This window comes from Cupressus sempervirens, chromosome 8 (genome assembly GCF_028749045.1).
Source record: "Cupressus sempervirens isolate cs-2001-9-10 chromosome 8, ASM2874904v1, whole genome shotgun sequence".
In the NCBI taxonomy this organism is placed as follows: domain Eukaryota; kingdom Viridiplantae; phylum Streptophyta; class Pinopsida; order Cupressales; family Cupressaceae; genus Cupressus; species Cupressus sempervirens.
Genome location: NC_143125.1, coordinates 30,485,689 through 30,511,578, shown reverse-complemented (window position 1 = coordinate 30,511,578; position 25,890 = coordinate 30,485,689). Strand labels below are relative to the sequence as shown.

At 36.6% G+C, this 25,890-nt stretch overlaps 1 pseudogene; it reads left to right on the top strand.

Annotated features, from left to right (window-relative positions):
• On the top strand, positions 1-25,890 carry LOC149541430 (flavanone 3-dioxygenase F3H1 pseudogene; annotated as a pseudogene).

Here is a 25,890-nt window from a genome sequence, read left to right as displayed (position 1 = left end):
ATGACATGCGATCATACCCGTCGTGGGTACCCTGCATCCGCAGGTACCCTGCGACCACTGCCGTATGGCAGTTCTTTTGTCACAGGTACAGTGCGTTGCAGGTACCCTACGACCCACCAATATAAATATCGGTGGACAGATAAAGGTGGGGGGGGGGTACATACATGCCCAGACATATTTATTTATTATTTTTTTAAACAGTGTTTTTAAAACACTTTTCGCAGAGATAAATCGCGATGCGATTTCTTATTTATATATATTATATATATACATATGTATGTATATATATATGTAAAGGTATGTGTATCTATATATATATGTATATATATATATATATATATATATATATATATATATAATTAAAAATATCACAGTATATGAACATATATACATATATATATATATATATATATATATATATATATATATATATATATATATATATATATATATATATATATATATATATATATATATATATATATATATATATAAGTATGTATAAGAAAATTTATGAATACAATCTTCAATTTTCAGAATTTCTTTATAAACCTTTGATTTCCAAAATTTCCAATAATTAATCTAATGGGTTTGACTATGAATTTCAACCCTAGCCCCGTTTTCCTTTTTTGATCTATGCATATAAAATTCTCAAATAAATTTAATTGCCCAAATTGAGAATACATACAATAAAAATATGAAATTCCTCAGAAGACATATGGAAGACACGAAAAAGACAGGAAAAGCAAGATGCGGAAATAGCATAAGTAAAATCACAAGAATCTACCTGAATTTTGATGCTAAATCGCTCTTCCTCAGAAAACCCGTAGAGCAAGCTCCCTTCTTCAGAGCTTTCGAATCCTCCAATGCTCCAATTGCACTCCAAACGCTATGTCTAAGCTTCTAGGAATGCCTGAATATAAAGAGCTCTCAGGAAACCTCTAGAATGCTTCTAGAAACAGCTGGAAGGTGTCACCAACTAAGCATGGGTCTTTTCCAACCTTCAAGATGAGCTATAGGGTTGTAGACACCATGTGCTTAATTGATGCACTAACCTCCGTGTTGTTGACACATGAGAAATAGAAAAGTGTGTTAACTCTCATGCAAGCTTATAACTCCAATTTACTTTTTAAATAATTTCTATTTAAATTTTATAACTTTCATTTTAATTTTTATAACTTTTATTTTAATTTTTTATAACTTTTATTATTATTATTAATTTATTACTTTATGATTATTTTATAATTATTATTAATTTTAATTTATAATTTTCTTTTATTTAATTCTTTTTTCTCAATTAATTCTCATTTAATTAATTATAATCAAAATATCAAAGATCATGATATTTTATTAATTTCCTCAAATAATTAACTTATTAATTAAATCTATTTATTAAGACTTAATTAATAGAAAATTCACCATAGACCTCCAAGATAAAATATGAAAACCCATCATAGAACAAATCATACAAAATCAGTCTAAAGGGTTAAAAATCATGAAATATGTCATCTGACGCATTCAGTGGGTATTCAACTCTGATACTTGTCCTAACTCACTAGGACAAATGGTTTTAGGGTTTGGGATTCGGACTTGAGAATTTATCTCCCTTCTCTTATCATTAAGATAGTATAATAGGGTACGCTCATCCTGGCAATTCAGGGAAGTTGATACCTGGTACCTGCAACCTACAGAAAAACCATGCATGTACATACAATATATAATGCTAAGCTAAACAAACAATAGCAGGAAGTGGTGCATCGTGTAGATCCCGACTAAGCAGGTGACTACGACTCCCTTCGTTAACCACATCAAAAATGCCATAGAATAAGAAAACACACACACCATACACATGCAAGTATGGGGTAAGTAACCATGATAAAACACATGAGATAATAAACCATCTAACTAATCATCATTAATAGCTGAAAACAATATAATGATCATCATGTATGCATGAAATATAAAATCTAAATGATCACATCATATAACCACTGAATCCATAACATAATGTCTGATAGTCTCAAAACAATACCACTAATCCATCAACTTAATACTAGTCCATCAAAGTCTGATAATAATAGCAACAATGAGTCTAGAAAAGATGTGAACGAGGGTAGGGACTACACTCTCTTGGCAATCATTATTCCACATGAAATCCTACTCATACCATTGTTCAATGTCTCTCCACTATTATAATTATTATATATTTTAATTAAAATATGAACTCTATAGGGGCTGTAATTGTAAAACATATTGTTCACCGAAAATTGTCTTGTAAAAACAATATACTTGAGATGCCAAGCTATTTTTATTATACATGGAAATATAATTTTAATAATAAAATTACATCATCATCTTAAAAATCAATTCATAGGAGTTTTCTATGGTAAATCATAAGGTCGATAAATTAATAGTGGTATTTTGATACTATCATGTCTACAAACTTCATTTCACCACCAAAAGGTTGGGCACTTAGTTCTAAAACTTATTTTATCAATTTAAGATATTGGTAAATTCTTATGATAAAATCTTCTACCCACATATAACATCAAAGGAGTATGCACTCAAACTGAATTCTATGAAAGTTCAACTTTACATCTAAATTAAAACCAACAAAAACTCAATCCACACATTTGAAAATTGAATTCTACTTTTTGAAAAACAAGTGCCAGCAAGAGTGGGGAATCTTTAAGATTGTGGATCACTGAGTTCCAAAGAGCTTGTAAGTTTCATCATGAGCCATGCCATGGATTTCTTCTCACTCCCACTTGAGGAAAAATTAGAGTATGTGTTGAAGCCTGGAAGCTATGTTGGGTATGGTAATGGCAGCTTCATCAAGGATGACCCTCTCATGTACTGGAGAGAGCTCTTTGTTACCAAATGCTTCCCTCGGGACCCCAATCTATGGCCTTCTAAACCACCCACTATGTGGTAACTTTGTTTCTACCAAATATAATCTGAAAGATCTTATGTTTAAAGTTGTCCATTCATAAAAGAAGGAGAAAGTAGTTTTTAGAGTATGGTAGTTTGAGAGAGATTTTTATTGACAATGAATTTGATTTAAGGACTATATGATAGTTTATTGTAAATTTTTTTCTTTTTTATGAATAGTCCCTTCCTTATATTAAAAAAATACAAGAAATTTACATATTCACAAAAAAAAGGGTCATGGAAAATAGGATCACCCCATGATTTTATAGGGCCAAAGGCTAGATATTAACTATTCATCAAAAATAACTTCAGAAAACATAAAAAATCCTCAAGTTGCTAGTGCAGGGCCAACTAAGGGAGGAGTGAAATGTCCCTTTTCTGATTTTACATGATATTTCAAGCCTCAAATCAGATTTTTAAAACCAAACAACCAATATTACAAAGATCCACCAATTTCTCAAATAAGCCCAAATCGGGTATGTCTGAAATAGTGCCAAAAAAACTTCACAACTTCACAAATTATTAATAAATCTGAAAATGGACATTTTTATAGAAATTTCAGCAGCATAACTGCCTACAAAATGAAATTTCCAAATCTTTATAGCCTTTACACAATAGCTCACAAATGTAAGACAAAAACTATGCTCATCGAGCTCCTGAAATTAACACAAAAATGCTCGAAAACACCACAAAAACACTAATAAACTATCTCAGAAGTTTAATAATGTCCCAATACATATATTCAGCTCTATTTTAACATCTTAAATTCTGAAATACAGTAGCAACCCAAACTGATATGAAATACTCAACTGAAAACACCAAACTCATACCAAAAAACAACCCCAAAAACCCACAAATCTGCACTATTCAGCACAAAGGCAAACTCTGTATGAGCATGCACATGGAATGGCTTCAAACTCCCATCCTTAGCCTTCTTGGAAACCTGAAAACTCCCATTCTTGGTTCTCCTTCTCCACAGGTTTGACAGCCTCTGAAGAACAACAAAGAAAATGAGCAAAAATCAAGTTCTGGAATGAGCCCAAAATGCCTCCAAACCCCTTAAAAGAGGGCATAACCCTAACTCACATCCAAGAGGGGTTAATAAAATATAATTTAATAATATTTTTTATTTATTAGTCCATTGGTTTCCAAAGATTAGCCCCTTTTCCCAAAACTTCACCTTTTTGGAGCCTGCCTGCCTTAGCAAAGTTTATTATTTTTAATTATTTTGAAAAGGGGACATGACAAATCCTCCTCTCCCAAATATTGGTTTTCCTCAGGCAATGAAGGTTGGAATTCTCAAGAATATGTGCTCCTTCCCAAGTTTCATCCTCTAGTGGTAATCCTTTCCATTTGACCAAATGCTCTATGACATTCCTGTTTCTCAATCTTTTCTCTCTTGTATCCAAAATCTCTTCTAGTATCAAAACTAATTTTCCTTCATCATCAAGAGGTGGTAATTATATAGATACCATGGTTTTCTAGCCTAGAACCTTCTTTAGGCAAGATACATGGAAACTATTATGTATTTTTCTATTTGGTGGGAGCTCCAATTCATAAGCTACCTCTCCTACCTTCTTGATGATCTTATAAGGCTCATAGAACCTTGGCTTGAGTTTCTCTGCCCCATTCCTCTTCAAGGTGCTTTTCTTATATGGCTGCAACCTAACAAATACCAAATCTCCCACCTCAAAAGATCTTTCAATCCTTTTCCTATCAGCATATAACTTTTTTTGGTTCTGTGCATGTTGTAGATTATCCTTGAGGGACCTTATTATGTCTTGGCTTTGCTTGACGAAATCACTTGCTGCAGGTACTCTGCTATCAGAAATTATTAGATCAACAAAGGAAGGGGCATCATAACCATAAAGAGCACAAAAAGGAGGCATACCAATAGACATGTGATGAGATGTATTGTAACAATACTCCCCTAGGTGTAACCATTTCACCCAAGCATGTTGTTGATTTGAAATATAGTTCCTCAAATATCACTCTATCCATTTATTAACTATCTCTGTTTGTCCATCTGTTTGAGGGTAATAGCTAGTACTGGGAGTGAGTTTAGTTCCTGCCAAATGAAAGACCTCCTTCCAAAAAGAGCTGAGGAATCTACTGTCCCGGTCACTAACAATGTTTCTAGGCATGCCATGTAATCTAAAAATTTCCTTGAAGAACAATTCGGCCACTTGTGATGCCTTGAAATTAGATGTGATAGGAAAGAAATGTGCATACTTAGTTAGTCTATCTACCACAAAATATATGCAATCCTTACCTTGAACCTGGGGCAACCCAGTGATGAAGTCCATGGAAATACTTTCCCATTTTTGTTCAGGAATAGGAAGTGGCTGCAACAACCCTGCAGGAAAATTTTGCTCACTCTTGCTTTGTTGGCATACCATACATTATTTAATGTGTTTAAGGACATCCTCTTTAATACCCTTCCATGAAAATCTCTCTCGAATTTTCCTATATGTCTTGAAGTATCCCTGATGACCAGCCAAAGGTGTGTCATGAAAGGCCCTCAATATCCTCTCCTTAGTTTTTGATCCTGGCACTAAGAAGATCTTGTTCTTGTAATAAATCAATTAATCAACAAACTTGTACCTATTATCATCCACTAACTTATCCAAAATCTTGGTGGCAAAGGAATCTTTAGCATACTCTAAAATTATGAAGACTTTCCAATCAGCAGAGATAGATGATAAGGAACACAAAGTGGGCTTTCTTGAGAGAGCATCAACAACCACATTATTCTTTCCTTCATGTATTCAGTATCAAAATCATAAGCTTGCAATTTGCTTACCCATTTTTGTTGATGATCATTCAAATCCCTTTGGTTCAAGAAGAACCTGAGGCTATTATGGTCTGTCTTTACAATGAATCTCCCACATACCAAATATTGTCTAAACTTATGAAGTGCATGCATGATTGCCAACATTTCCTTATCATAGATGGAGTAACCTTTCTTTGATTGATTTAATTTTCTAATCTCAAATGCTATTGGATGTCCCCTTTGAGTTAGGACAGCCCCTATACCTTCTCTAGAAGCATCACATTCAACAATAAAAGGTAAAGAGAAATTTGGAATTGCAAGCACAGGGCATGAACTCATTACCTCCTTAAGTTTATCAAATATTTTTTGTGCCTCTTCTATCCAAAAAAAAGCTCCTTTCTTTTTCAAATCAGTCAAGGGGGCAGCAAGCTGAGAAAATCCCTTGGAAAATCTCCTATAGCAGCTACACAACCTGAAGAAACCTCTCAACTGTGTAAGATTAGTGGGTGGAGGCCAATCCAAAATTGCCTGGATTTTTTATTGATCAACCTATACTCCTTTAGAACTTATAATATGTCCTAAATATAGGATCTCTATCAAACCAAACTCACATTTAGATAGCTTAGCATAGAAGGATTGCTACTCCAAGATTCCCAAAACAGTATCTATGTGCTTTAGATGCTCTTCCCATGTTTTACTGTAAATCAAGATATCATCAAAAAATACCAAAACAAATTTTTGAAGATGCTGGTTGAATACCTTATTCATACAGGATTGGAATGTTGCAGGTGCATTAGTGAGGCCAAATGGCATAACAAGAAATTCAAAGTGCCCAAAGTGACATCTGAAAGCAGTCTTTTCCACATCTTCACTCCTCATTCGGATTTGATGGTACCCTGATCTTAAGTCAATTTTTGAGAAGTATACAACACCATGTAACTCATCAATGAGTTCATCTATGCGTGCTATGGGATACCCATTTTTTATGGTCTTCTTGTTTAGAGCCCTGTAGTCTATACACATTCTCATTCTACCATCCTTTTTCTTGACAAGTACCACAGATGATGCAAATGGACTAGAGCTAGGCCTTATGAATCCCATGTCCAGGAGTTCTTGAATAGGTTTTTCAATTTCTTCCTTATAACCTCTTGGATGGTGGTATGGGGTTGTTATAACTAGTTTGGCACCCTGTTCTAACTCTATAACATGCTCAAAACCTCTATCTAGTGGTAATCCTAGAGGAAAGTCATTTAAAACTATACTATGCTTATCAAGAATATTTTGAATTTCAAAATGGAAATTACCTTGATTCTTTGGAGAGCTTGTTGGATGGATTATGACTCCTGCTGCCCATGCTACTTGTTCTCTTCAAAAATTCCTCTCCAACCTCTTTGCAGAGACCGCCTTAGGTGCTCCATTCGATAAACCTCTCAATATGACTTCTTTCCCATTGGAATGAAATTTAAACTCCATAGTTTGATGGTTCATGTAATAGCCTCCAATAGAGTGCAACCATTGAACACCCAATACAAGATCTGTCTCCCCAATACCAACCACATAGAAATCATCACATAACTCATAATCTCCTAAGGTCATCTTGAGTTGTTTCACCACCCATGTGCAAGGCATAGTGAATCCATCAGCTACAGTAACATTGAATCCCTCAAAATCTTCTGCTTTAAGCCCTCTTTTCATGAAAAATCCCTCATTAATAAAATTGTGAGTTGCCCCACTATCAAGAAGAATTGTCAACCTTTGCCTTGCTAGTATGCCTCGAATTCGGAAGGGATGGTATCTTGGGACTCCTAATAATGCTGCTAAAGTGCCATCCTTGCTGATTTCTTTTTCTTTCTCTTCTTCTACCTCCTCCTCAGTATCATGAAATTCCTCATGCTCATCTAAATCAGATTCTAAAGCAACTTCAATATAGTGCACTTGACCTTTCCCCAAACATCTATGTCCTAGAACCCATGGTTCTCTACAAGTAAAACAAAGCTTTTTCCTTCATAATTCACTCCTAGTCTCTTCATCTACCTTCTTTTTGCCACATTCATCACATCTTTTGGTGGTAGTGTTGGGAAAGTCTTTTTTTGAAAATTTCCCTTATGTTTCCAAAGATTTGGGGGTTTTTGATTAGTGACTGATTTTATAGGCACACAAGTTTCAAGTTGCAAGCTTCTTTTGATAGCTTCCTGTAAGGTTGAGGGTGAGAAAGCCTTAACCAAACCCTTAAAAAAATCTTCTAAACCATCAAGAAAAATATAAACAATCCTCTTTTCACTCATATCAGGTACCATAACAGCCACTTTTTGAAATTCTTCTATATACTCATTAACTAATTTGGTTTGCTTCAACTTTGACAATTCTTTAAAGTACTCTTCATCATCCTTGAGGTCAAATCTATCTATCACTCTTTGACTGAAATCATCAAATGTAGTTACCTGATCATGACCTTGAGTAGTCATTCCATAATACCACCAATCATAGGTTGCATCTTCCAAGTGTAGACTTGCAAATTGAATAGCATCACTCTCCTTCATGGGGCTAAGTGTGAAGAAAGTCTATAATTTTTGTAGCCATGCTCTAGCTGAAATTTTATTTGTTCCATCAAAAGTAGGTGCTGTAAACTTGCTTATTTTATTTTTGAGCTCTCTTCCACTTATTTCATGCTCCCTCCTATTCTCTTTCTTGGGCATCAAAGTGTTCATCATATCCACATATTCTCTAAAAGGAACCGAACTACGAAAGTCATCATCTAAGCCATTGTAAGTAGCTCTTAATGTAATCAAGTTACCTGTAACCTCTTCCACGGGATTAATGGTTGGATTTGGTACTGGTGGCTCATTTGTAGGCAAGAAAATAGTTTTGGTTGATTTAGATGGTGTGGATCTCAGATTTCTTGGCTCCTCTGAAGTGCTCCCTTTCTCATTAATAGATGCAACTCCTTGTAGTTTTTCTCTCAATATTCGCAAAGCCTCTCTAGTTTCTGCCAAACTATCCATTGTTTGCTTCTGAGTATTTTGGATGTCTTGGAAGAATCTCTTTGCCATCTCATCTGGATCAGCCATACTTTTCTCTTCCTTGGATTTTTTACTTTTACTTTCAATTGAGGGTTTGATCAAAATTTCTTTATTCTTTTCTCGTTGCAAATATCTTTTTTCTCTTTCACTTAGTTGCATGCGACCATAAATTTTGACATGCAACTAATTAGAAGCAACATGCAACCATAAATTATGACATGCAAGATCTAGGTAGTTGTCAAAACTAACATGCAAGATCTGGGTAGTTGTCAAAACTGACATGCAAGATCTGGGTAGTTGTCAAAACTGACATGCAAGATCTAGGTAGTTGTCAAAACTGACATGTAAGCTTCTACAAACCCTCAGGCTGGCAAGATCATGGCTTTGATACCACTGAAATGTCCATTTTCTAATTTTACATGATATTTCAAGCCTCAAATCAGATTTTTAAAACCAAACAACCAATATTACAAAGATCCACCAATTTCTCAAATAAACCCAAATCGGGTATGTCCGAAATAGTGCCAAAAAAATTCACAACTTCACAAATTATTAATAAATCTGAAAATGGACATTTTTACAAAAATTTCAGCAGCATAAAAGCCTAAAAAATAAAATTTCTAGATCTGTATAGCCTTTACACAATAGCTCACAAATGTAGGACAAAAACTATGCTCATTGGGCTCCTGAAATTAACATAAAAATGCTCGAAAACACCACAAAAACACTAATAAACTATCTCAGAAGTTTAATCACATCCCAATACATATATTCAACTCTATTTTAACATCTTAAAGTCTAAAATATAGCAGCAACCCAAACTGATATGAAATACTCAACTGAAAACACCAAACTCATACCAAAAAACAACCCCAAAAACTCACAAATCTGTACTATTCAGCACAAAGGCAAACTCTATATGAGCATGCACATGGAATGGCTTCAAAATCCCATCCTTAGCCTTCCTAAAAACCTAAAAACTCCCATTCTTGGGTCTCCTTCTCCACAGGTTTGGCAGCCTCTGAAGAACAACAAAGAAAATGAGCAAAAGTCAAGTTTTGGAATGAGCCCAAAATGCCTCCAAACCCCTTAAAAGAGGGCATAAACCTAACTCATGTCCAAGAGGGGTTAATAAAATATAATTTAATAATATTTTTTATTTATTAGTCCATTTGCTTCCAAAGATTAGCCCCTTTTTCCAAAACTTCACCTTTTTGGAGCCTGCCTGCCTTAGCAAAGTTTATTATTTTTAATTATTTTGAAAAGGGGACATGACAAGGAGGATCCTTATCATTAGAGCCCCACATAATGGTGGGGTGAGTAGATAGATTAGGGGGATCCCATCCATCATCAGCAACAAAAACATTATCTTCATCTTTCTCTCCCTCAGGCCTGGGAGGAGAAATGGCTAAGTCTAGCCAAGGAAACACCCACTTGGGGTCTAAGTGCATAGAGGGCCAACTGGTAGTAGGAGTAGTAGAATGATCCATTGGGGACCACCCCAATATAGACCTCCAAGGAGGCAAGGCAAAGCAATGCCAACCACCAGATCCTCCAGAAGAGTGGCATTGACCAAAAGCACAATTGTTGGGAGAGTGGTGTGGCTGAGAGAGAGGTGTGTGAGAGTAGAGAGAAGAGTTGTTACATCCTTGATGGTGACCACAAGGAGGAGTAAAATCATCAGAGGCCAAATCTAGTAGAACACAAGCTACCATATAGGGGGCATTTCCCTAATGATTTAAAAGCTCCTGTAGGTGAGCCACCTCCAGAGCCACTTTATCTATTTGTACTTGAATCTGCAACATGACATTGTTATAAATACATGCTTTAGTGTACATAGCAACATTAATGTCAAGTGTGTTTTTATCATAAATTACTACATTGAAATCTTTCCAAATGGTAAATAAGATCTCCAATCTAAAAGCATGCCATATATGGCAGTACTTGAAGGGAATTTGAGTGTTGTCACCCAGAACAACCATATGCCAAGATAAAGGTTTTGGGCAAAAGGGGAAAAAGAGATCATGGATCCATCACCAATAACATTGAGCCCATCTTAAAAACTTTAAAATGTGCAAAAGTTCTCTAGTTGACCACAAAAAGGGGAATGTGGTTCAGGAACACCCAAGTGCCACAACCAAGGACACAAAGGCAAGCCCTAGAAAAGAATACACTAGGCAAAATGTGCAATTTTAGGCTCAATAATGGGTTGCCACATAGTGGAGAACCTATGACTCCAAGTACAGTGAGAATATTTCAAATGCCACATTGGTTGAAAACTTCAACCATGGGCAAGTGAGGATACAACCATTGGTAGCCCACCCTAGGCTTATAGTTGGTTACTGGGGTGTCTAGATGCCACTTCCAGTCTTTCCACCAAGGGCGAGAGGATTGAATGCCAACTTTATATAATAAATGTAGAGGCACTGCAAAAACTAAAAGATCAAAAGTCTATTGATCTAGACGAGTGACCCAAAATTGCACTTTCATATCCTTCCATGACTATAAGCTCATAGTAACTCTAGAGAAAAGACCTTTAGGGGTTCTTACGCCATGCTTAAAAAAATGTAGAGGACTAGGCTCATGCACCTTAGCTAGGGGAACACCTTGGATAGAAAATAATGGCGACCACCAGAGATTGTGTTAGTTCATGGAGAGCCCATCTCTGAACCCATTACCAACCCAACAAAGCTAGGGCTTAACTACTTCCTAGGCTTTCCAAATACTCTTGGAAAAAAAGATACACTAAATATGGATAGGTTTATTAGTGACAAGAAGGGTCTGAAAACCAATCCCCTTCTAGGCTGATTGGTGAATTGAAAAGCCTAAAAAAACACAATGTCTTAACAAAATCTTCCAAGCTTCATTGCCAGATCGAGCTTGAATCACCCATTTGGCACATAGAGTAGTACCTTACTTCTAGGTGGAAAACAAGCCTAGGCCACTGATGGAGACACAACCCAGCACAGAATGGACACAACAAGAAAGGGAAAATTTTATTAACTATGAAAATATGCTAATATATTCAGTACAGAGAAAATAGACTTCTATACATGCCTTATGGGCTTACAATAGCACAAATCTGGAGATAAATTCTTCTCCCAATACCTTCTCTCAAACTCCACTTCGAACTACCTTTTACAATGCTCAAAAAGTCCTTAAATAGACCCTAAAGGGTTAAGGATTAGGAATACATTCTAAAAAGTTCTAGTTGGCATCCACCGACCAAATAGAAGGTTCTGGAAGCCATGTTAGAAGTTGGCGCAAAACTAGAAGAATCCAGAAACGGTAACTACACTTTCAAGAGGCATAACTTTTGAACCGTAGCTCCGATTGACGAACCGTTTACATTTACGAAAGGCTCTTGAAGTGCTCTATAGACCTATGAACAAGCTTCACTCATCCCCCATTTTTTAGCCCTATATGAGGTCATTTAATGTCTTGAATCTAACTTTGAAGCATTCTTAGGAGGTCTCCAAAAATTGAAAAACTGCAATAACTTTCAAACTGCGAAGACTTTTGACCTGATTCTTTTTTTGGAATGCTCTAAATTACAATTACAATAATTTGACCCATTTACAGCTCCTATTTCACCAAAATGATGGCTCAATTACATACTCCTTTTTTTTTTACTTTTTCACGTATCCCAAGGGGCTCAAATACTCTAACCTAGAACACTGATAGTGGAACTGTGAGGGTTGTAACCTTTATTTGACCTAAATGGGTATCTAGAAATCAAAACACATGAAATAGAAACTAAGTCTAAGTACATTTTTTTTTTGGGTGACACAGGATTGCCCTTATACCTCTGGATGCTCCTGCATCAGACACCCAGGGTAGATTGAAAAGTGACCTTGTCACTTTATGGATGGTAGAGGAAATCCCAAATGGGAAACCTCAGCTGCTGATATCCAAGTTGAGTCCTCGATCAGTTGGCCTTTCCACTTAACCAAATACTCTTCATACTACACATTTCTGGTACTCCTACCCACTCAATGATCTAGAATGTCTTCTATCTCCTCCTTCTTAGAAGTAGGAATCGGACATGGCTCTAACATCAACTCCTCATCTGCACCATCATCATGATACTCTGTTAAGTCTGCAATGTTGAAGATAGGAGAAATATGAATTCCATCTGGTAACTCCACCTCATATGCATTTCTTGAGTCATGTTTCTTCAGAATTTTGTAGGGGCCAAATTTCTTCATCTTTAGCTTGTTGTAAGTACCTACTAGAAATCTTTCTTTTCTTAAGTGTACCATGAATAGATCCCCTACTTGGAACTCCCTATGTCTTCTCCTTTGATCATCCCTAGCTTTATACTATTGATTCATCTTGGTAATGTGTGCCTAAACCTCCTCATGTAGGCGCTTGATATGTTCAGCAAACTCTTCTGCTTCAGCACTTGTCCTCTCCCCTTGCTCTATCTTCCTCAATTCTAGTGCAGTCCTTGGGTTATTTTCATATACAATTTGGAATGGTGATTTTCTAGTACTCCTATTTACAGAGTTATTGTAAGAAAATTCTGCTTATGGTAGAATCAAATCCCATCCCTTGGGCTTATCCCCAAATAAAAATCTCAGCAAATTGCCCAAACTTCTATTTACCACTTCTATTTGACCATCAGTCTATGAGTGATGTGTGGAACTGAATTTCAAGTCTATTCTCAAATTCTTCCATAATGTCCTCTAGAAATACCCCACAAATTTAGTATCTCTATCAGAAACTATACTCTTTGGGAGACCATGTAGTCTCACTACCTCTCTGAAAAATAAGTCTACAATATGGATAGCATCATGAGTTTTGTGGCAAGGGATAAAATGTGCCATTTTGGAGTACCTATCAACCACCACAAATACTGAGTCATTATCCCTTTGTGTCCTCGGCAATCCAAGAACAAAATCCATACTTATTTCCTCCCATGGCTTTGATGGAACAGGCAATGGCTGATATAGTCCAGTATTGTGACTAAATCCCTTGGCCACTTGACAAACCTGACAACTTTGTACAAACTTCTTCACATCCTGTGATATCTGAGGCCAAAAATAATGTTCTCTAAGAATGGAAATGGTCTTGTCTCGACCAAAATATCCTACCATCCCTCCACTGTGCTTCTCCTTAATCAGATTTTCCCTCATGGAACTCCTTGGAATGCACAATTGACTGCCCTTGAAGAACATACCATCCTGAATCAAATAGTCTAGCCACTTGGTTCTGTCTACAGCAACAGGCTCTTTACAAGCTTTCCATGCTTCAACAAAATCAGGATCCTTAGGGTACAGATTCTTGAGTTCATCAAACCTAACTACTTCAACCTGCATTACTGTAAGCAAAAACTATCTCCTACTTAATGCATCTACAACCCTGTTAGATTTTCCACTTCTATGCTTCAACACAAATGTATAGCTCTGCAGGAACTCTACCCACTTCATATGCCTCTGATTCAATTTACCTTGGCTATTTAGGTACTGTAATGCTTCGTGATCAGTATATAAAACAAATTCCTTTGGTAATAAATAATGTCTCCATTTCTTTAAGGCCTGAACTATTGCATAGAACTCTTGATCATAAATAGAATACTTATTCTTCGCATCATTCAATTTTTCACTAAAATATGCAATAGGCTTACCTTATTGGCTCAATATAGCTCCAATAGCACTACCTCTAGCATCACAATCCACCTGGAACACCTTTATAAAATCTAGAAGTGCCAGCACAGGTTGTTCCGTCACCTTCTTCTTCAGCAATTCAAAACTTCTTGCAGCTGTTGCAGTCCACTTGAACTCTTTTCTATCCCCTCTTATTGTGTCAGTCAGGGGTGCACATATGCCACTAAAATTCTTAATGAATTTCTTGTAGAAACTAACTAGTCCATGAAATGATCTCACCTCAGTAGTAGACCTTGGAGTAGGCCATTCCAAGATGGATTTTACCTTCTCTGGATCCATTTTAAGACCTTCAGGTGATATGACAAACCCCAAGTTGACTAACTCCCTTTTTGCAAAGATACACTTCTTCAGATTAATTAATAGTTTCTCTTCCCTTAACCTTTCAAGGACAATACAAATATGCAATAAATTTTCTTCCAAAGTCTTGCTGAAAATTAAAATATCATCCAAATAAACAATAAAATTTTTTTCCAAGAACTTCTTAAGTACCTCATTCATAAGCCGCATGAAGGTGCTTGGGGCGTTCGTCAATCCAAAGGGCATGACTAACCACTCATAAAGACCCTCCTTGGTCTTGAAGGTATTTTTCCACTCATCTCCTTCTCGTATCCATATTTGGTGATAGCCACTCTTGAGATCTATCTTTGTGAAGTACTGAGCTCCACTCAAATAGTCCATAATATCATCCATCCTTGGAAAAGGAAATCGATACTTGATGGTTATCCTATTTATAGCTCAAGAGTTTGTACACATTCTCCACTCTCCATCCTTCTTTGGTTCCAGTACTATAGGTACTGCACATGGACTCAGGCTCTCCTGAATCAAACCCTTCCTCAATAGCTCCTGAACTTGTCTGTTTAACTCCTCAGTTTCAGTAGGAGTCATCCTGTGCGTAGCCTTGTTAGGCAAATTAGCTGCTGGGATTAAATCTATTTGATGACTGATTTGTCTTACTAGTGGCAATCCTTTTGGAAAATTATCAGAGATGACATCTCCAAACTCACCTAATAAATATGAAACTTCAAATGGTATTTCACTACTACCTTCCTTATCTTTTCTAGGAATCAAAGCATAACACATACACTAATGTTTCATGCCATCTAAAAAATTCCTTCCATTAACAAGACAAATCCTAGCACCGCTACATACCTTTTCACCTTCCTTTTTCATGGGCTTCAATTTGTGGTGAACTCCATCCTTTGTTAGAGAGTATGTGTTTGCATGACCATCATGCACTGCATGCCTATCAAACTGCCATGGTCTACCCAACAATAGATTGCAAACATCCATTGGAATAATATCACAGAGAACTTCATCATGGTAAGTCCCAATTTTGAACTTCACTAAACATTGTTCACTTACCACCTTATGATCATCTTTCACCTAAGCAATCTGATAGGGCTGGGGGTGTTTCTCCCTCTTGAGCTTCAGCTTAGAGACCATCTCCTCTGATACCAATTTATCAGTGCTACCACCATCAATGATCACATCACAACATTTATCCTCACACTTGCACCTGGTACAAAATAGACTCCTCCTTTGTCCTAGTTCAATCTCACCACTTAGTAGGACCCTTTCATTTACTAATGTCTCTCCTCTTTTTGCATCCTCTGAATGTAATGACTATGCATCCTCATCCACATGAGCAACCCTAGCTTGGCCTTTAGTTCTCCTATCTATCTTTCCTTGACGTTGAGGGCATTCAAAGGCATGATGACCTTCTTCATTTCAATGGAAATAGGTACCATGGAAGCCTCCTCTTCCTTTTCTACATCCTCCACCTCTTCCTCTCTGATTTCTAAAGTCTTGATCATGGGAGCGATTGAAATCCTTGTTCCTCTAGTTCCTACTAGTACCCACATCTTCATTTTTCTTTTGGGTCTCATTTCGACCTCCAAATGACCTACCACTACCCTTTCCTCCTTGACCAAGCCCTCTTTATCTCCCTTCAAACCTTTTGTGTAGAATTTCTTCAACTCGTAGTGCAAACTGGTATGCTTCTTCAACACTGGTCATTCTTACCAGACTTAATTCCTCCTGGATGCTAGGTCACAACCCACTGATATAATGAGCAACCTTCTCCTTATTTGGTTCTACATGCCCTACTCTAATCAAAAGTTGGTAAAACTCCTCCGTATATTCTTGGACTAATCTTCCTGCTTGCTTCAACCCATGCATCTTCTTAAATAGATCAACCTCATAGTGAACAAGAATGAACTGCTTCTTCAATTTGTCCACCATACGATCCCACCTTGTGATCTTATCCTTTCCTCTTCTATTTCTTTCTGATTGAACCTCTTGCCACCAAATCTTGGCATGGCCTTTCAGTTTGGCCTTTGCAAACTTAACCCTATTCAAATCCCTAATATCCTCATATTCAAAGTACTCTTCCAGTTCATTGATCTAGTTGATTAACTCATCTGGTTTAAGATTTCTTGAAAATACACCCACATCAATTGTACGTCTTTTCCCAAACTTAGAAATGGCCCTAAAAAGCCTTTCCTCTTCCTAATTTAGAACTTCCCCATCAACTTCCCCTTTTGGTCCAAATTCTTCTTCATTGTCATCCTCACTTTCGTCACTTGCAGCAACATTTGCTCCCCTACGGAGCTCCTCCTGCAATGCTTGGACTTGCCTTTGGAGGGCTCTAACCTCCTTAGGATTAATAGCTCTAGCCCTTTCACCATGCTCTCTTCATGGAGGCATCTTCTTAATTCAAAACCACAACCACACAGTCCTAGTGCAAACTGCCTCACAGTCGGCACTCTGTCTACACACTCAGGAAAACCTGGCTCTAATACCACTTGATAGGGACACAACCTAGCACAGAATGGACACAATAGGAAAGGGAAAATTTTATTAACTATGAAAATATGCTAATACATTCAGTATAGAGAAAATAGACTTCTACACATGCCCTATGGACTTACAATAGCACAAATCTGGAGATAAATTCTTCTCCCAGTACCTTCTCTCAAACTCCACTATGAACTGCCTTTTATAATGCTTGAAAAGTCCTTAAATAGACCCCAAAGGGTTAAGGATTAGGAATACATTCTAGAAAGTGCTAGTTGGAATCCACTGACCAAATAGAAGGTTCTAGAAGCCTCGTTAGAAGTCAGTGCAAAACTAGAAGAATCTAGAAATGGTAACCGAACTTTCGGGAGGCATAGCTTTTGAACCGTAGCTCCAATTGACAAACCATTTACATTTCTGGAAAGCTCTTGAAGCGATCTATAGCCCTGTGGACAAGCTTTGCTCATCCCCCATTTTTCGGCCCTATACGAGGTCATTTAATGCCCTGAATCTGACTTTGAAGCATTCTTAGGAGGTCTCCAGAAACTGAAAAACTACAATAACTTTCAAACCGTGGAGACTTTTGGCCTGATTCTTTTTTTGGAATGCTCTAAATTAAAATTACAATCATATGACCCATTTACACCTCTTAGTTCACCAAAATGATGGTTCAATTACATACTCCTATTTTTTTTACTTTTTCACATATCCCCAAGGGGCTCAAATACTCTAACCTAGAACATTGATAATGGAACTATAAGGGTTGGAACCTTTATTCGACCCAAATGGGTATCCAGAAATGAAAACACATGAAATAGAAACTAAGACTAAGTACTTTTTTTTTTGGGTGACATAGGATTGCCCTTATACCTCTAGATGGTCCTGCATCAGCCACCAAACTCCTTGGGAAGACAACAGAAATCCAAGGCAACTCTATGAAAGCCCTAGTGAGAAGCATCTGATGCCCAGAGGAAATCATGTAACAAGTGCTAAAGTTTGAGATAAGAGGCCTTTGAAGGTGCCCAATAGGAGGAATAGTACACATGGATGGCAGAAAACACTTTGGAACAAATCTAGAATTTTCCCGCAAGCGAGAGAGGTTTGGTGATCCAATACTCCAACTTCTTCTCTATTCTTGCAAGAACTACATTCTAGAGCTCAATGGCTGAGGCTTGGAAGGAAAGGGAGCCCTAGAAAATGAAAAATTTCCTCATGTTGAATCCATTTCTATTAATATTTCCCAAGCCAAGTTGGATAGGGAAGGGAAGACTGTCTGTAGCAAAGGGCTTTGTGCCATTGAATAGTAAACCCTAAAGAAAGATAGAAGATGTCAAGACATTGCAAAGTAGAGGCAACATTCTCTTCATCCTCAATGAGAGTGAGGAAGGATTCATCTAAAAAATGGCCATTCACAAGATAATTAGGGGAATCTGGAAGGGAAATACCACAAACCCTCCCTTGTGAGATGAAATTTGTGAGAAAATACCCAAAACCTTCAGTTGCCAACACATAAAAAGAGGGTGTCAATGGGAAGCCTTATCAAATTAAATGATAAATCCCCAAAGCTTGAGACTAGCAGCCATTAATGGAGATGCAAGCAGAGGCATCCCCAAAAAGCATCTAGACTGGCTGCAGAAAAGTAGGACCAAACCCAAGCACCTGAAGCATTGCAAGGATGAAAGGCCACTCAATCCAATCATAAGCTTTGGTAAAATCAATCTTGAGAAAGATGGCCTATTTCTTGGAATACCAAGCCCATTCCATCCCTTCCCACATAGCAATTATATTCTCCAGGATATAACAAGATTTGATAAAACTCACTTATTTAGGGTGAATAATCCAAGGAAGAAGATGATGGATTTTAAGAGAGTGAGCCTTGGCAATGATCTTGTAAGAGACATTCAATAAAGTGATGGGCCTCTAATTGCATACATCTTCAGGGTCACCTACCTTAGGTATGAATTTGATATTCCCCTTATTAATAATATTTCCTAAAGAGTAGGAATTGTAGGCTTCAAGGTAAACCTTATGTAGGTCTGGTCCAATCTCATCCCAAAAGGTTTTGTAAAATTCACAAGGGAAACCATCACAACTAGAGGCCTTAACATCTACCATGGAGAAGACCACTTCCTTGAGGTCTGCTAAAGTGAGCTTTTTCTCATAGAATGCATATTGTTCTAGAGTGAGTCTTTTAGGAGTGTCATCCAAACAAGCCTACAAGTCTATATTCTAGGGCTTTGAAGGACCCTATGCCATGAAAACTTTTTCATAGTGGCAGATGAAAGCTTGGAGAATGTCAGGAAGCTCACATAAGGAGTGTTGACCCTCCCGAATGTGTTTGATCCCCATCACAAAATGGCTAGCCCTCAATGCATTAAAAAATTCCTTGGAAACTTGATCTCCAACCTCCAACTAGTGAAGGTAGGCCTTGAGTTTAGCTCCCTGGGTAGTATAATTGTCTACAACCTACTTCTAGTGGCGAAGGTTGGCAACTCAAACCTAGAGATCTATGTCAAATGGATTCATGGCCAAAGCTTCAATGGCCATACAAAGATATTTGGTAATGGCCTCATAGGATCTCTTGTGGTAAGTGGCCAACTACCTCCCATAAATCCAAAGAAACCTTGTATTATGCATGCTGGCATCATTCCACCACTAAATCCACCTAAAGGAGGAATGGGCCCTAGGTTCAAGATTCCAAGTTTGTAAAATATGAGAGGTGGTGGGTGGATGTGATAGCTCTAAAGTATTAAGGAAAATTTGAGTTTTACAATTACGAGGAGGGGCAGAATACCAACTAATGGAGGTGGATGGGAAAATGGTTAGAAAGAATCACATCAGGGAGTGGAGTGATAGGTAGCAGACTCATGTGAGAAAAGAAAAAAAAGGATTGAGTAGAAATCATAGCATGGTCCAGCCTTTTAAGAACCCTATCAAATCCCTCTCAAAGGACTATGTGTGCCAGACACCATCAGTCTGGTGGTGATGGATATTGGGATAAAAAAGACCAGCTTGTTCTGCAAGTAAAACTAGGTTTCTCACTCTCCGACTGACTATTGAAAAGGTAGAAGGCCCACTTTATCAACCAACTCAACCATATTGAAATCTTTATAGAATATCCAAGTGGTATGTGGGAAAGAATCAACTAGCCACCTCCACAAGTGTGACCGCTCAACCGCGTCATTAGGGGCATAAACATTGACAATGCCAAAAGAATGATTTTGAAAAGATAGAAAAATCCAAAAAAACTCTCTACATGGGGTTAGAACCATGGGAAATAACAAAGGGAAAAAGCCAAGGGGAGAGGAGAGTGACTACACCACCTTGACCAGCTTCATGCTAAGAAGCAAGACTTGTTAGAATTATTTAGAATAACTGAGAGGGGGGGTGAATCAGTTATCCAAGGTCCAATGATGTCCAATAAAACTTTTTCTACAAATCCTTAATGGAATGCAACTAAAATTATCATGCATGCAATTAAACATTAAACAAAAATGAAAAGTAAACATGTATCACACCATAAAACTAAGGATTTGATAACCCAAAAACCCTCTAAAAATAAGAAAGTAAAACTGGAGTGGGGATGGTACCCACAAAATAACTGCACAATTCATTTCAACCACTTCTAATAGTCTGCCCTATTAAAGGCTATAGCACATTGTTAAATGTGACCTTGTTAAAGGATTTAAGAACATTCAACTTCGAATTTCACCCTGTTAAAGGATTTACATAGAGCTATTAGGCTCACCCAAGTCCATGGGATTTTTAGTCACCTTCTCAAAAGAATCTTTCATCCCTCTCTAAGGATCTCCTATCCTCCTCCTAAGGATCTCTTATCCTTCTCCTAGGGATTAGTTTGTCCTTTTCCTAAAGCTTATTCACCTAGCTGTTAAGCTAACCTAGCAATGTAGGATTTCAATATCTAATACAATGGTAAGAAAGTATTAGAAAGATTTTGACCTGATACAGATTGCAACCTTAACTATGTAGATTTTAGATCACTCTTCAATTCCTTACTTTACTTGGCTTTTCTTTCTTGCAGTTCTAACAACTTGTTCACCCTTCAAGATCTATCTCCTTGAGTTCTTCCACTCATTATGCCAATGCAATCTCTTGATCACTTGATCAACTCAGACTCTTGATGCTCTATTCTTACTCCTCTTTGGCTTTTTCGCATGATCACACTTATGACCAATTCACTCTCTTGCACACACTTTTGATCTCTAACCTATAACTCCTTATAAAGAAGTTATGTTCTTCATTTCCTACTCAAATCTCTCTCTCTAACTTTAGGTTTTCAATGGATTAGGTAGGATACAATGTATCTATCCCATATCTTGTTTCTATCTAGAAACTTCATGATAAATCCATTAGCATTCATCAAAAATGTTTTACATATTGTTTTGTGCCACTAGCTCATCATTCTTATCTTTTATCTAGTTCACAAAATTCTAGATAACTACCATGTCAGCTTAGATCTGGTGAATCTTTGACTTTTCAAAATAATGCAGCAACTCTGAATCATTGATTTACTAATGCTCAGCACCTAAAGCAATTCTATGAAACTCGGATCTTGGAATTCACTCGGCACTTCAATATCATTTGGCACTTGAAGACTTACTCGACACTTAATATCTTTTCTATTACTCGGCACCTGAAGACTACTTGGCACTTGATATTTACTTGGCACCTAAAGATCACTCAGCATACACTAAGTTGAGCTTGCTCGGCTTCAACTGAGAATCTATTCGGCACTTAGTTAATCCTTACAACATGTGTCAGAATACACTATTTCATCAATGGCTTAGCTGATCCTTGTACTTCATTACATCATCATAACTTCAACCTTTTCTCTTAGGTACTCTAGTTACATCTTATTGATTGCCACCTCCTTCTCAATCAACCAATTAATAATATTTGGATCACTAAAGCAATCGTCATTCCTGCAAGTAACAAGTTTGACATCAATGACAAAAAAATGATTGAAAACATTTGTTTCCAGTTCCATTCTCCTTCATTCATGATGTTTTCAATCACTTCCAACAAGACTAACACTATCTGGCCATATCACACGACAGGCCAAGTTGAGAAGAAACCCATAGACTTTGACTTCTTGCAGACATAAAACATCAATATTTCCAAGTCTACACTTGGTATCACAAACAAAATATTTTGTGCGAAGGTCTATTAGCCCCTGCACATTCTAGGAGAGCAAATTCATTGTAAACCAACTTGCATATTCTCCTCATCCCCAAGTAAGGAAAAGTAGTTATGCAAGAAAGTAGAGGATTCAAACGAGGGGTCACCCAGAGTGATGACTCTTTATTTATTCCAAGAGATAGAAACTACATTCTAGCCTTTAGGGTTGTGCGAGTGATAGAGAGACTAAGAGGAAATCATAAAAGCTACTTGAGGCACATGAAGCCAAGCAACTTAGACCTCTGGCTATTCTGTCCCCTGTGATGCAAGGTTTTAAATAGGTGGTGGCACAACCATGGGAACCTCTATTGATATGGGCATAAGAGGAGTCACACTGGAGCTGGGATGGCTGGGTTCTTGAGAAACAAGGGTTAGCTTAGTAGTGCCCTTTCCTTTCTTGACAACCATTGTCCACTCATCTTTTTTAGCAGTTGAAGCCAACTTGGGTTCCTAAACCGAAGAGTGATTGTGCTCAAGAAGAGGATAATCCTTTATCTTATGGCTAGTAGATTGATAGAGAAAGAAAGTATTCATGAGATTCAGCTAAAGAACCTTTTGGGTAAATGTGGTAGCACTAATCTAAACTTTAATGAATTCTTTAAGGTCCCTAAAGAGGTTGACCTCAACACAAACTCACCATTGAGGGCGGGCATTGAAAATTTTGTCTGGTTCCACACAAATCACTTTGCCTACAGTTTGGCCAATTTCTAGGAGGAAAGACTAGCAAGGGATGGGTAGCCCAAGGAACTCTACCCAAACTGGAACCCTAAGTTTGTGATCATTTGAGACGTAAAAGTCTCAAGACCATCTCTAAAAAAAAGCAAAGACAAATCCCGTAGGGGGTCTAGGCCTTGGTGACCCATTCACGTAGCATGCTTTCAAATGGAGTGTGACCCAAAAAATATCCAATAAGGGTTTGGATTTCTAGCCATTGACAAGAAAATTCAAAAGAAAAAACATTCAAAACTAGGTTGGGAGAGGAATTACCTTGTGAAATACCTTGGGCACAAATTTGCATGGGCATTTGCTCGACGGAGCCATTTTCCTATGCAGCAACTCCAGCACTAGCAGCAACTGCTGGTCTAGAGAGGGCCGAGGCCATTATATCCTAAAGTAAATTCCCACACTAAATGTGGAATGACAAACAGTGTGATAGAAAGGGCTCAAACTGTTTATTGTTTAATTTGATTTATTATAGAAAATACTTTATATTGATTGATTAATGAGTTTAAGGGACTTTCTAATGAGTAATTTATACTTTATCATACTTGTTTAAAGATTTGTAAATAAGGTTGCAAGAAAAATGGGCTTAATCTTGGAAAGAATCATTGATTAAGTGTGCTTAAGGTAGAGGTATACTAGAGTGACCTCCCTGAAAATACTATTCTTAACTTTTGTGAGCATCATTTAACTACAATGAATGCTTAATGTTCTATTCATTTTTAGCAAGATGAGATTTTGTGAACTACTACCCACAAAATATAGTTCAATAATTTTGATATGAAAAATACCCAATTGATTCTTGATAGTAATGTCATAATTTAATTTGATATGAAAAATATTTCCAACTTCTTACATTTAATAAGATAGGTTTAGTGCAAGAAGTTGGGTCTCACTTTTGGTCAAAAAGTGGAAGTGTTTTTCTTGTTTTTGAAATATTTTGTCAATTGATGCCAAAATTTGAGCCATTTAGATATTAAATATAAAAAAAACTTTAGAATTAAAAATTGTAGTGCCTAAGATCTTCTTTTTGAATATGTAATTTATTTGTATACCCATATGATAGATTGTTTTTTTAGTATGGATCTTTAAAAACCACTTTTTCAAAATGCTTGTTTCAAGACCATACCATGCTCGTGTACAGACACCATAATTTGACACAAATAAATGAATTTTTGTGAATCCTTTTAAATAGTGTTACCTGACACACCAAATATTGATGAGAATATTTTTATTGAATTTTTTGATGAATAATTTTTTTATTATTAATTTTTAATTGGCTATAAAGGTAAATTTTAAAACCTCTTGTGTATGGATATCATAATTTGATCAAAATTTCACTTTTTTTACTTCAAAAGAATTGAATGTAGATTGATGACATATAAATTAATTTAAGAAAAATCATAAAATAAAAAAGTTATTAAAGTTTTAGTGAACATTGCTATTTTACATTTAGGTACCACCTTTGATTAAATTTTTTTTTTAAATAGTAGATAAAATCATAACACTATAAAATTTATATTTTTGAAATCAAGACAATGAGATCTCTAATGGGTTTTTTGTTTCATAAAAATATTTGATCGCGTAGACCCTCTAAAAATTATGGCAAGGCATGAATTTGTCAGTAATCCTGCCTCATGTTGTAAGAAATGGGCACCCATTATTTAAAATTCAAAAAATGGGTACCCATTTTTAAAAACTAAAAGAGGCATGTAAAATCCCTCCAAAACTTAAAAAATTGATTTTTTTAGAAACGGGTACCCATTTTTTACTTTTAAAAAATAGGTACCCATTTTTAAAAAATCGGGTACCTTTTTTTACTTTTAAAAAATAGGTACCCTTTTGTAAAAAATTCAATTTTTTAATTTTTTGAGAAGTGGGTACCCATTTTTTGAAAATAAAAAATGGGTACCTAATTTAAAAAAAAATAGATGCTCATTTTTAAATTTAGGGTCGGCTACCTGAGCCAAGAATGGGTGTCCATTTTTAAAAATCTAGTAGCCATTTCTAAGAGGTCTAATTCTGTAGATTTGACTTCTGTAGAATTGTAATCCAACTTTGTGCATTCACCCGATAAATGTCCTATAAAAAGAGAAGATTGTATGTATGAAAATCATACCCATTTACATCCAAATAAGTGAACTAAAGTCTAACTATTATTTTTGCAGAAAAACTATTGCAGATTACACTGATGCTAGTCTTGAGCTTGTGAGAGAGTTATTAGAACTCATCTTTGAGGCTCTTGGGTTGAAGTCTAAAGCCATAGAGAAAGCCTGTGGTGAAGTAGAACAAAAGATTCTACTGAATTATTATCCAAAATGCCCTCAACCTAATTTGACACTGGGATTGAAGAGACACACAGATCTAGGAACCATAACTCTATTGTTGCAAGACAAGGTTGGGGGACTTCAAGTCACAAAAGATGATGGCAAAACTTGGGTCACTGTGGAGCCAATTGAGGGGGCTTTTGTTGTGAATTTGGGAGATTAGATGCATGTAATTGTCTCTTATAAAATTTGCTATCAAAATTTTTCAACATTCTCACTTAAAGTCATTTGGAAACAAAGAAATGACATGGCTGGTGAGCAATGTTATTTATAAGAGTGTGGATCATCAGGCAATGGTGAATTCGAGCATTACAAGGTTGTCCATAGCAACTTTCTACAATCACAATCCAAATTTGATAGTTTACCCACTAGAAGGATCAGTTGACGAGGAGCATCCCAACATATTTGAATGCTACATGTATAAAGATTTTTATGGTAGAAAGAATATGACATAG